This window comes from Rhipicephalus microplus, chromosome 3 (genome assembly GCF_043290135.1).
Source record: "Rhipicephalus microplus isolate Deutch F79 chromosome 3, USDA_Rmic, whole genome shotgun sequence".
NCBI classification, from domain to species: domain Eukaryota; kingdom Metazoa; phylum Arthropoda; class Arachnida; order Ixodida; family Ixodidae; genus Rhipicephalus; species Rhipicephalus microplus.
Window position 1 is genome coordinate 119984157 of NC_134702.1, and position 12450 is coordinate 119996606.

Sequence of the window (12450 nt, forward strand, 5' to 3'; positions counted from 1 at the left end):
TGAAAACAAAATAGTTTGAAGGCGTTATTCTCGTGCTCACGCAGTTAACAAAGCGCTGAACGGAACAACGTGAGAGCGTACTCACTATTTTACTTCGAGTGCTCCACAATATGAATCCACAGGTCCAGTCTTCAGGATGGTGCACCTTCGCAATAATCGGCACTGACAGAATACACAGGTCGAGCACAGAGCACAGACACATTTCAAACTAAACACCGACTAATAAACTCTACCGATCGAGAAGCCACTGCACCACACACACACACACGGGAGGGTTTTTCGCCAGCGCACGCAGTGACATGTAAGACGATGTCGGTCCCTTTCCCGCGCTGTGCGCCCGACGCGCAGCAATACCGGGCAGCCACGAAGGAAGGCGGGCCGCCAAGGTTGTCTAGGCGACGAGACTTGATGGCGCCTTGTGGCGCTCTCAGACCGGCTAGATGCGGTTTAACGCTAGCTCCGGCCCTCTGCTGATAACGCGGGCGCTGCTTTTTTTTTCTTTTTGCGGCAGTGATTTGTTGCGTTATACTTGTTCTTCAACAGTGCATCTGAATTGCAGTGAACATTGCGATGGTGCAGTGCTTCCAGCACGAGCTACTAGTCAGAACGCGCATTTGTAATATTCAGCAGCAATATTTAGCGCACCTTTACCGACCTAATGTAGTGAATTTTGGTAAAAAACCTAAGCTCATGCTTTTTGCTTAGCTCTATGGGTCTTTAGGGACTGCACATTCAGGGTCACGCAGGCGATATTTTATCAGCACTTTCATTTCAGTAAAGACATTGTAACATTGCATGCATCGGCCGTCACACTATTCGATGACAACATATTGCCACGTGCGTACTGCTAGGAAGACGAAGACGACAGCGCATACGCGCATCTGAACGCTTTTGTGCAGCAAGCAATAACAAGAAAGAAGAAGAACGCTCTGGCGCGCAGTAAATAAAAATACTGACCTGCTGCTACTTTCTCAACCTGTTAATTACTACTTCTGTCTTCACGTTGCGACAATACATTTGTATTTAGCTTGCAGTCCTTGGAACAAGACCGTGGCTGAAAATGATTTCAACAGTGTTGTTTTCTCACTACCTAAAAAGCAAAGTTTTGACCGCAGTAAGTCAGCTGGGGAAGTTACATAAATAAAAAAAAGGCGATCCACAAAAAAAAAAAGAAAACGGAGAGAGAGAGAGAGAGAGAACCTTAGAATGCGTTTCGGCTCCCCTGAGGAGAGCTTTCTTTGCAATTTAGTCAACAAGGCTCCCGTCATTCTGAGCAAGGCTGCGTCAAGGTCACCGAAATGTCCTTTTTATGCATTTTTCTTTATGGTCGGTGTCCTCTTACTAATTTCAATGACGTACTTTTAAGGACACATGAAGAGGAATATTCGCTCCAGTAAATAAATAAAACGTGCCGGCTAAAAATACATAACGTCCATGTTCGTTTTTACGGAACCTGATGGCCTGCTAAGGTGGTGGTTATGGCTAAACAACAGTGCTGTTGTTGTTTTTTTTTTTTTTGTAGGTGGCGGACGTTTTATCTCCAGCTTTAAAAGCTTCGATCTTATGGGGGACGGGGGAGGGGTGGGGGAGTGTTCTATGCAAGGCTACACCAATGTGCGCCCCATTACCTTGTTCAGGCAAATCAGTGCACTTTGTGAGTGTTGACTTATCACGCAAATTACATAGATGAAAGAAACAGGTACAGGAGAATTGGCCCTTACTCTATTGAACAAGTGGCGCTCCTATTGTATGTTCCATCTTATAGTAGTTTGCGTGCTTTATCGATGAAAACTGCGTTTCAGTCACATTACTTTCTGCTTCGATTCATTACTAGACTAGCAAGCAGCTAGTAGTAGGAGCCTTGCTGGTATCAAGATGGTTAATGTATACTAACAGTGTAAGCAAAAGGGCCCGAAAATGTCGTGCATTCGTATACCCTTGTTTAGGCACGTGTGCTCAGATTTGGGTGCACGTTAAAGAACCCCAGGAAGTCGAAATTTCCGGCGTCCTTCACTACAGCGTCTCTCATAATCGTATGGTGGTTTTGGGACATTAAACCCCACATATATATAAATCATTTGTAGCCTTGTCCATTACACCCCAAACATAAGGGTGTAAACGGGGTGTTTTGAGGGTTTTTTTATTCACGAACACCTCATATTTTAAAATTGGAATGTAAGAAGGTTGTTCAAATGGGCGCTTTTAATGCGTACGCCCGTGTTACATCTTTTATGGTGTAAAAGTTTTTGCAGTGTGGTCACGCCAGGCGCCGGTCCTGCATTATACTCGCAGGCGCGCGGCACGCCGCGTTGCTTTGGCGCATGCGTTTTTTAGCGCTTCCGGTGTCCCTCCGTCATGAAAAGAGGGAGACGCAGTGTTTTCCGCGTAACGCACCGGCACGAAATGCAACATGCCGCATTTCGAGCCAGTTGCCATTGGGCTGTGCCAGTGGACGCTGGTCGCACCGGTCGCGCCTGGTGTGAGACTATAGAGTTGTCGCGTTTTGCTAACGTATAGCGCCGCTGTTCCCAGCGTGCGCGCGCGTCAACGTCGCGGTGGAGTATATTAGGCTCTTCATGATGCACTCGTGGCCGTTTCGCTAGCTCCCCATATACCAAGTTTGGTGTGGCGTGACGTCAGTGGATGACGAAGGTATATGACTGGTGCAAACATGATAATCATGACTCGCGTCTCATGCAAGAACATGAAAACATACCATGTTCATAGCGTGCTCATGGCCGTTTCGCTAGCTTCACATATACTGAGTTTGGCATCTCGTGACGTGAATAAATGACGAAGGTAAACGACACACCCAAACATGATAATCATGACGTGGAAGTCGTGTGCGGCATAATTTACCTTTACTTCGTAACGTTGTGGCGATTTTGAAGTGACATATCCACCTTCCTCATTTGTGCTTCGCATATCATCGATTCACACTGTTCGTGGTATCTGCCATTTTTTAGAAAACAAAGCGCGTGGCTCTGAGACGGGTGTGCGCGCCCGTCTCAGAGGTGATAAGGTGTGGAACGCAAGGCGACGGGTAGGTGCCACCGTCGTGTCGTCTTAGCAAAGCGTTGGAAACGATCGCCTTCTCGTGCAAGCGTTGCATGGTAAGCGCAGCGTGATAAGCGCTACGGTCCTCAGAAATTACTTATGTATGCCTTTTCTAGTAAAATACGCACATGCAGAATATATACGTGTTGTTGTGGTGCCCCAGACATGCGCAATAATTGCTTTTTAATTGACAATTGCACAAGTATGAACGCTAAACCTTGTGCAACATTGCATGGTGGATGCTGCGGGTGGAGTCGGCCGTTTCAAGTACCCGGCGTCGTTAAGAAGGGACAACTAGACAAATGTAGAGACAGACAGACAGACAGACAGACAGACAGACAGACAGACAGACAGACAGACAGACAGACAGACAGACAGACCCAAAATTTTTGCGTTGAAGTTCCCCAAGAAAGACTATCGTCTTAAAAGAAAGCAACGCACCGGAGAGGAGGCGGCGAGGGGGAAAACAGATGGCGGTACTTTTACGAAGCGTAGGGCTTTAGGTACGTGTGGTGAGACTTTTACACGTGCTTCCACCTACACCACAACAAGCAGCATTGCGGCGCTTCCGATGCAGTTTCAGGCGGTGCTTTTCTCACCTCCAAACTATAGCCAACATACTAGAGCCATTTGAAGCCCCAACAACGGAGGTCAGCTATGAGCCTTCCAGAAAAAGCATGATGCGGCCATCAGGCTTAGCCTGCCTGTCCCAAACGGGGGATGAGCACACTTCGCGACAGTCGCGTCTCTCTGGACCGATCAGATAAAATAACTTTATTTAGTGCCCTGCGAAGGGAAGAAAGAGGCCTGGATGCCACCTAGACTGCAGTAAATGGTTCCTGGCTCATGATAACTTCCTCTGCTCGCTTGACGGCCGAGAGTTCGCGCTTCATGTCCAAGCTGAGCAACGCGAGCTCCCATCGCGCAGGGTGGTTGTCACTGTTAATGTCTTTGTAAACTCGCATTATAGTTGACTATGCCTCTGCATCCGTGTAGTGTATGATTAAAGGCGACTGTAGAGTCGCAGTGTTTGCACTGTCTACAGGGTGCAAGTCTCGCCAGTCGGTGAACCTTACCTTTGTTGAAAATAAAGAAAATGCGAAAACAGAAATAAAGAAAACGTAGAAGGCACAATAAATTGCAAATCAGCGACGGTTTTTTTTTTTGTTGCTTGTGAATGCTGACACAAACCCACTAAAGGAGATTGGCCAAGAAAGCTTGTTGTAGCCAACGTGTGAAGGCTATACAACGTCACGTCAAGTTAATTAAAAAAGTGGCAAGAACAAGATATTTTTAATGAAGGACTTTTTAATAAATTGTTACGATTGATTTATTTACGAAAAAGAAAAAAACAATAAAACAAGGTGAATTTATTGTGGAATAGTATTCGAACTGTAGTGCAATACAATGAAGCGGCACATTTGAATTAGGGATCAATACGGAAAAGTAATAAAAATCTACCGAAGAAAGATTCCAACACTTAAACTTCTTTGAACCTTATGACGAAATCCTGCAATGTGACAGTATTCTTCCTGTCGCTCTGGCACAGACACAAAGCTCTGACAAAAAGCACATTTTGCGCATTTAAGCCTATTCGGACAAGGCAACAATTGGCACCGGAAGGGTTTTTGTGTAAGGCAGTATATATATTACAGGAAGTGAGGTAATGTTCCGTTGACTCATCTAATACGCAAAATGAACAACGAGGGGAGGGCACCAGACCAGCTCTGTGTAAATGAAAATTTAGCTGCAGAATTTTACAACGCAGTCCAGTGATTGCGAATTCCATTCCTCAAGTTTGACATCTTTTGCTATTTCAATGATTCATGAAGTGCTTGAGTTTTGGTGTGGGCGTTAATGAAGGTGCGCGAAATTCTTCTAACAGCAGTTTGCTTCTTGATCAAACGCCTATTAGGAGTTTGGATGCCGGTACGACCCAATACCAGGCCATATAAAAAAGACTTTGCCAACGCATCTGCCATTTCTTTCACAAATAGTCCCTTATGCCCTGGAACAAGGAAACTGCTGTTTTGAAAGCACTCTGAGGATGCGAGTTCTAGTTTGAAGTAAGAGAGGCACATACTGATATTCAACCCGTCAAAATACTGCCGATCTTACTGCTGCTAATATTTTATGAACTAGAATTATCACCCAAAATTCTGCTTCATAGAAGGACACGAAATCTGGAAGGCAAATATAAAGTACCAATTCAGGGTAGGAGAAAAAATACCCCTTCCACAATTTTATTTCCTTTGATGATGATGATGCCTCCACTATGGCTCTTGCCCACTCAGGGGGATAGGCCAAGAAGTGAGGATATGAAATTTAAAGCCTTTCGAATGATACGTAATCCTAACAGGAGGAGGATAAAGCACGCGTAAATACAGAAAGAGTGCAATATTTTTTTTGCCATTTCGACCAGACAGAATAAGATATATCTCGAATTGAAATTGAAGTAATTTCGAACACGTTTAAAATTGATGTTTAGAATTTGCTTAATAATAGTATAATAACAAATATGCAAATTGGAATTTAGAGGCGCATTCGTTTTGTTTCACGAAGATAACTGCAAACAGCATTAAAGGCATTGCTGTGGCTGTAGCCCAGAACCGAAGCACCAAAAGAGAGTATTTTCTCAATGGTGAAGGGCAGCCCAAGGTTAGCAAATGGGATTGCAAGAAGACGTTTTCTCAATAAACTGTAACGGTGACATGACAAAATAACAATGGTCTATTGATTCCAGATCTGTACAAAAGCTGCATAGGGGAGATATTCCCAGACCAGCCCTGTGTGAATATAGATTCAAAAGGGGCACACGACATCGCAGTCTTGTTAACATGACTTCCAGTTGTCTAGTATGACACCAGCCGGATTTCCATCGATATTTCAAAAGTCTAAATTCAGTGCTTGGTGTTACTGATTCTATGGCAACTATGACTCAGTGCAAATTTTTGATATCTTATAGCCGTTATACTGGGCAGCCCCGGAAGCACAGAAACTATTGGGCCATTTAATGCCATTCGAGCTATTGAGTCCGCCATTTCATTTAACTCTAACCCGCAATGTCCAGGTATCCATAATAATTTTAAGAGCTTAAGCTGTGGAGGAATTAGCGTAAGGAATGTCCTTAATGCATCTGATTGAGATGAAGCTGTCAGTGACGTACATACGGACAGGGAGTCTGTAAGTACTATTGCAATGTGGGCGTCCAAAGTTAGTTTTTGTAGTGCTAGAACGATTGCCAAAAGTTCAGCTTCAAAAATAGGTGTAAAGTCTGGCAGTCTTACTGAAAACGACCAGTCAAGTGAAGTAAAGTAAATACCGACTCCTGCCTTCTCATCTATTACTGAAGCATCAGTGGCTATTACATTATTTGTTTCCACGTGTGCAAGGTAATCTTGCAAGCGGCTATTTAGGACCCGGTGTGATTGAAATTTAGGCTTACAGGAAAAAATGTCATCATATTTTATGATGAGATTTTGATTTGGCTCTTTTGCTGCTGGTATATCTCGAATTTTTACGTTTATTCTGTCTAGTTGCTTCTGGACAAAATTAATTTGTGGTGTATGAAAACGTGGCTAATGAGCAAGAAAGAAAGAGTCTGGGTCGGTAATGAATACATATTCTGATCGTCTTACTGAATAGCTATAAAATTTTAGATAAGCCTGAACTGTCAGGATACGGAATCGACAAGGCAAGGTTGGTAAGCGCGCCTCTTGGTACAAAACATTGTTCACAACAAACTTAGGGAGCCCTAGGCATAGTCGCAGGGCCTCACGCTCCAAAACAATCAAACGTTTACACTTATAAGCTGCGCCACCTGAAAATAACACACATCCTAATTCTAGTGTCAGCAAGTATGTCTTCTTCTTTGTCTCCTTTCAGTGTTTTCTCAGCTTTTCTAGCATTTCAACTTGAACCAGCCATCCCTCTTTTACCCTTTGTTTCTCGCACTCTCAAATTTCCAGCAATGATACTGTTTAATTATTTGAGCCACATCATGTTATGAACCAGAAAAACCAACTAGATGACATCATGCACGCGGGCTACTACCACGAGTTAATAATAAGAAGAAGACTGCTTTCGTGGTGTGCTTCGGCGAACGAGAGCAAGTGTGACGAGCAAAACCCTGCGTATACGCTCAACGAATATTGGTACAATTATACCACAATCAACAATGAAGACATTTTCAACCATGGAAACTACAAACGAGGTACAGTACTTTTTCAAAGCTTTGTGTTACTTGAGCTTGAACTATCGTTGCCACGTCAATGCTCCTGAGGACGTACCTGGTCTTAAATTCGATTTTTCTTGAGCTGATGAGCCCAAATGGGAGTTCATAGATCTCCGCCACACAAATCACGTATACGATAGCGTCACCCTTCGTGCGGGGCCTGCCACTCACTGCTCCTCAAGCGGATATGACAAGCTTACCCGTCCGCTGAAAGGGCCTGGAAGAACGCTATCACAGGGAGGGGGTAGGGTAGATCACAGGTAACTGTAAACTTTCGTCGTACGGATGCGGTCGCGAGTATTCACCCACACGCTACCTCGGCATACAAAAGAAAACGACAGCTAAACTCCTCCGCATGTCCTGCTCCCAACGCGAATTGGCGAGATGACTACTGAAAACAAAATTTCTATTTAAAAGTCCTGGTACTCTTCTTGAGATATTGAAGTGGTCTATAGCGCATTGATTCTCAATCGAGAGTCTACGGGTCTCACCAGGATGATTTATATGCGTGACAAGTCCGGACTCATCAGATAGATTAACGCATACTTTCTTTTTTAGGGTACATGTTTCGTGGAGTAATGGATAAAGTTATTGCATACTAGGGGAGCACGCATAAAGGCAGGTAAACGGTGATTATGTTAAGAGGACTGCGGAATGCCGATGACATTTGTCCTGTAGTCAAGGCTACCTATGCGTATTTAAATGGCAATCTAAGTTGTCCAAAAGGCAGATTCTGTGCTTCTGTAGGCGAAAGTGCTCGAGAAACCCCCAGGCTCTTTAGTAACAGAAAATGAGGATATTGTGGGCATTCTTACTACGAGCAGCTCGGTGCCCTAATTTGTTTCTATTCCATTTTTACAATAAAAGGTTTTACAATATCACAACCAAATTGCGTTCACTGCCGCTGCCGGGACCGCTACCGCCACTGGCATTTTTCTCAACCATTATCGAGGGATAGAAAAAACAAAACAAAACGAGACAAAAACATTCAATATATAACGAGGTTCTGACCTGGGTTCTTACGGGACAGCCCATTATTTTACCACAGAGTCAAGCCAGTGCTCGAAACTCTTGCGCGCAGAAACCTTATACAAGCGTTACATAAGCAAGTACTCGCGTTAACGTATACGTAATATAGCGTCGTAGAAGAATAATATACTAACCAGGCATCACAAAATGTGATTCATGGAACGAGTGCCTCGTTGCGTGCCACTAACCCCTTACAAAGAGTTCAGCCATAATTATTCATCATTATTAGCCACTGAATTTGTTACTGCAATAGTGGGTACTATGCAATCGTACTTCTATTAGTAACCCAAAGAAGGTTTGCATGGTTTCCATAAATGGTGCTCTTGCAGGCTTCGCTATGGCTGTGCACAGCTGGGGCTTTTTTTTTTTTTAAGACAACAAATTTTAGCTCCAAATCCGTGTTATAGTGGTCAATCTCTCGGCGTTCGTAAACTAGTGGGGGAAGTTTCTGCGCATTTGGTTGAAAAATAATTGATAACGGGCATCGTTTATAAACACGGGAGAGACTCGAGAATCTGAAAACGGTAGTGCACTCCCTAGTTGCGACGTAACAAACCACTTCTTTTCCAAGCGTCTTTATTCCGGCCAGTGATACTGTTTCATGATCAGCTGCACGTGCTATGTAGCTATGAGGTTTCTTTTATTAGGCATATATACAATGGTTTCAAGCGGCTGAAACTTAAGTTGAAGATGACGGCTCCACTTTTTGAAGCACATGGCGTCACACACTCTATGACCATATGGCAGTCAGCGGTGGTGGTTGGGTTTATAGCCGGTGTCATCTGGGGCTCACTTTGCAACGAAATGTTGTTACAATATATTTTTGTACATGTAGAAATGCTGTGGGGCCTCTGCTTCTTTATTTGAATGAAACATGCAACTGGGTAGGTCACTGCGCCCAGGCCCTTTTAACTCTTTTTCCAACAAAGATGTATATCTCTATAACCCACAACGGTTTAGTCTTTGTGGGAAAAACGCAAATTGCTAAGCCCTCAGACTGCAAAAAGACGACAAAAACGGACGCTCGAACTCACTTTCTTTTGTGCTATAACATGCGCCGTCTCCTTGCGATATCACCAGGGACGCTGAGGAAGAGCATTCGCAGAAGTAGAGAGATGAGACGACGAGTGCGTTCGCTGTAGACTCGTGCACACGTACACGCCATCTCTACGTTCTGGCACCTTGTTTGTACGACGACACTGTAACAATAAAGCGCAAAAGGCACATGTTTGCACTCAGGAACTGCACCGAGTTTAGTATTCGTTCTGACAAGGAGAACCACAGAACCAGCCTAAAAACAAAAAAAAACAAACTAAACGGCGTAGTTGGTTGAGTAAATGACGCTCATTTTTCCAGCACAATGTGAAACACTGCGCAGCGCATGGGCAAGGTGAAGTGGTAAAGAAAGAAGACATCAAAAGAATGGATAGAAAAACAGCCAGGGTCTCGTAGATTGATTGTGGCAGATAAAGTGCCTCTGAACAATGAAAACAGCCTCTCATGCGTTCCCGATAATTAGTACGTCGCAACAGCTCTGCACTTCATGCGAGTACTTTTAAGGACGTAAAATCAACCTTCCTTTTCTAAGACTGTTTCTCACCCTCATATATAAAAGCTTGACCTCTCTAGCAACTCGTTCAGTTCATTATATGACTGCCATGAGTAGACAACAAAAAAATAGACACCAGAAGAAAAGAGTGAATTTAATGCTCGTCGAAAAAACAATCCATCCGGATGAGGGTGTTCGCGGAACCAATCGTCACGAAAACGCAGTGACGACAAAGCGATCGTCACTACTATTGCTCCCAAGTGTCAATGAGGCATACCCCTCCTACTGCCCCCTTTCCAAATGTGTGGTCTTTCATGAAACCTTTGCTAGACATTCATGCTGCAGGGCGAAATGGCGGCCACTTTTAAAACAGAATTCAAGATTGCATTTTAGCACAAGTCTGAGGTTGTTCTGCCTTGTGGCACACTCGTAATATTGTGCCCTAGTGTGTATTTATATACATCGTATTGGCATGGCGATACACAATAGTGCCGGTTGCGCGGCTCGCGTGACCTGACAACTGATTATTTGTTTGTTATCTAAAATTGGAGCAACGTAATATTTTTAGGAGCGTGCCACTGTTCTTCCATTGCGAGTGCATGGTAGAAGAAGGGAAAAAAACTTAGCACTACGTGACATCTGATGAAAAACTTTACTCTAATCTAAGTGTTGGCGCGAAAAGGATAACTACTTTGCAAGAAATGTAACCGAGTATGCACGCATCGATGAACTTATGTGCGGAAAGAGTTGGGAAAGTTTTGACATTTTATTTCTGCAGGAGCTATATTTCCCGTCGCAGGCTTTCGGCGGCCCGCAAGCGACAGAGCACTCCTTCCTGATGTCAACTGGCAGCTTTGAGCAGAGCACTACGGAGACGGACAGCTCGGCAAATGCAAGCTGGTTTCCCATAGCATTTTGCGTGCTCGGTTTGGTTCCAGGTGTTGTAGCGTGTGTGATCCTCACCGTCTATTTTCTCTCATCTGACCCGGGACTCAAGACGACCCTTGAGGTAAGTAGACCTTCTGCTTTCAACGTTAAGCAATTACGGCAAGAAACAGAAACAAATGAAGGCAGTTCGACAGCAGTTGTGTCAAGCCTCTAAGAAGTGTGAAGCTGAGCGGCCTTTCTTGTTTCTTTTCGGTTTTCCCTTCCTTTCATCATTCATTCCTTCCATGTTCTCTTTTTCAGTTTTGCCTGCCTTTTTTCTGTTTATTTCTGTTTTACTTTCAAATTTCTTCTTTATCTCTCTCTTCGTATTTGTCACTTCCTTCCTATTTTTGTTTCAATATTTTACGCGCATTACGCCAAGTGACATCGACAGCACACGATCACAGCCTAGCGCAAAATACGGCAACTCAACCCCCTTGAAATATTCCTCACTCATCACAATCAGATGAATTGAGGAGTTAAAAGAATCTACGAATAGCGAACTATATATAGTCCGATGCATAAAGTGCAAGTGTTTCTGCTTTACACTGTTCCAAGTTTAGTCATCACGCGTATACGTCACATGAACAGAACGTGTTGCACTTAAGTTAAATAGCCGTACCAAGCGTGGCCACACTCTCCGCCTGACTCACGAAACCATGGCCTAGTTTCCTTGGACATCACTGGCAGTGTGGGCCCACATTACGCTGTCCTTCATTAAGCGTGAAATTTGAAATTCGAAATTGATTCGAAATTGAAATACAAGTGATAAATTGCATTTGTTGATTACAAATACTGAATGAGGTCTCAAACTAGCAAGACGAAAAGCGTGACCTCCTAAAAAATCATTCGAGATACAACGGAATAATGAACACTGGTACGGATACAAAAATAAGAATATATGAATGTACAGATAAGTACAAATTAGTGAATATAGGATGTACTAAATGTGTATAAGCACAAAGAATATAATAAAAAAATAAAATGACCTCCTCTGAATATATCAAGCACTATGACTGTAAGGAAAATAAATCGAGATATATAAAATACAGATAAACACGATGCATACAAAAGTGCAGGTAAGCACAAAAGAACAAAAAATGTAATAACATACTTTGTATATTGGTAAGCACTATGGATTAAGTGATAAAGCAAGCCTTTTTTAACATTACGTTGGATTTATTTTTTATCTCCAAAGGTAACGGATTCCACCAGAATAGAGGCGGAAATTTTACGGTCAATTTACCGCAAGTGGTCTTGGGTTTGGATAAAAGGAAGTTATTATCTTTTGCAAAACAAGTGTGTGACACCTGGAAAAACTGACTTGAGTGTAGTAACGGAATGGGAAGTTTTCTATTCTCATATTTGTAGATTAGGATGCCGAAAAAATATTTGGCCATCTTTTGAACTGATAAAATTTCTTGTGAACAGAGTTAGTATGATGAATTGTTCATGAAGCTACTGAACGTTATTATTCTCATTGTTCGTTTTGAAGATGTTAGATGGGTGATAAATGGACGGCATACCTGTTTTCCCATGATGAAATGCAAAAGATTAAGTTGCTATGAAAGAAAGCGTAGTACAGTGGTAACAATATCTGAAAACGAAAGAGGGGGCAAGCTTTTAGCAATTTTGAATGAATGGCATATGCAGC

General features: G+C 43.1%; 1 protein-coding gene across 1 annotated transcript in view; it reads right to left on the reverse strand.

Annotated features, from left to right (window-relative positions):
* The window catches only part of LOC142803900 (uncharacterized), a 96094-nt gene extending 95919 nt beyond the window's left edge, over positions 1-175 (reverse strand). The window contains exon 1 of the mRNA XM_075890190.1: positions 86-175. The gene's annotated coding sequence lies outside the window, so the exon portion shown is untranslated. The remainder of the gene's footprint in view (positions 1-85) is intronic.
* Positions 176-12450: the final 12275 nt, after the last annotated feature.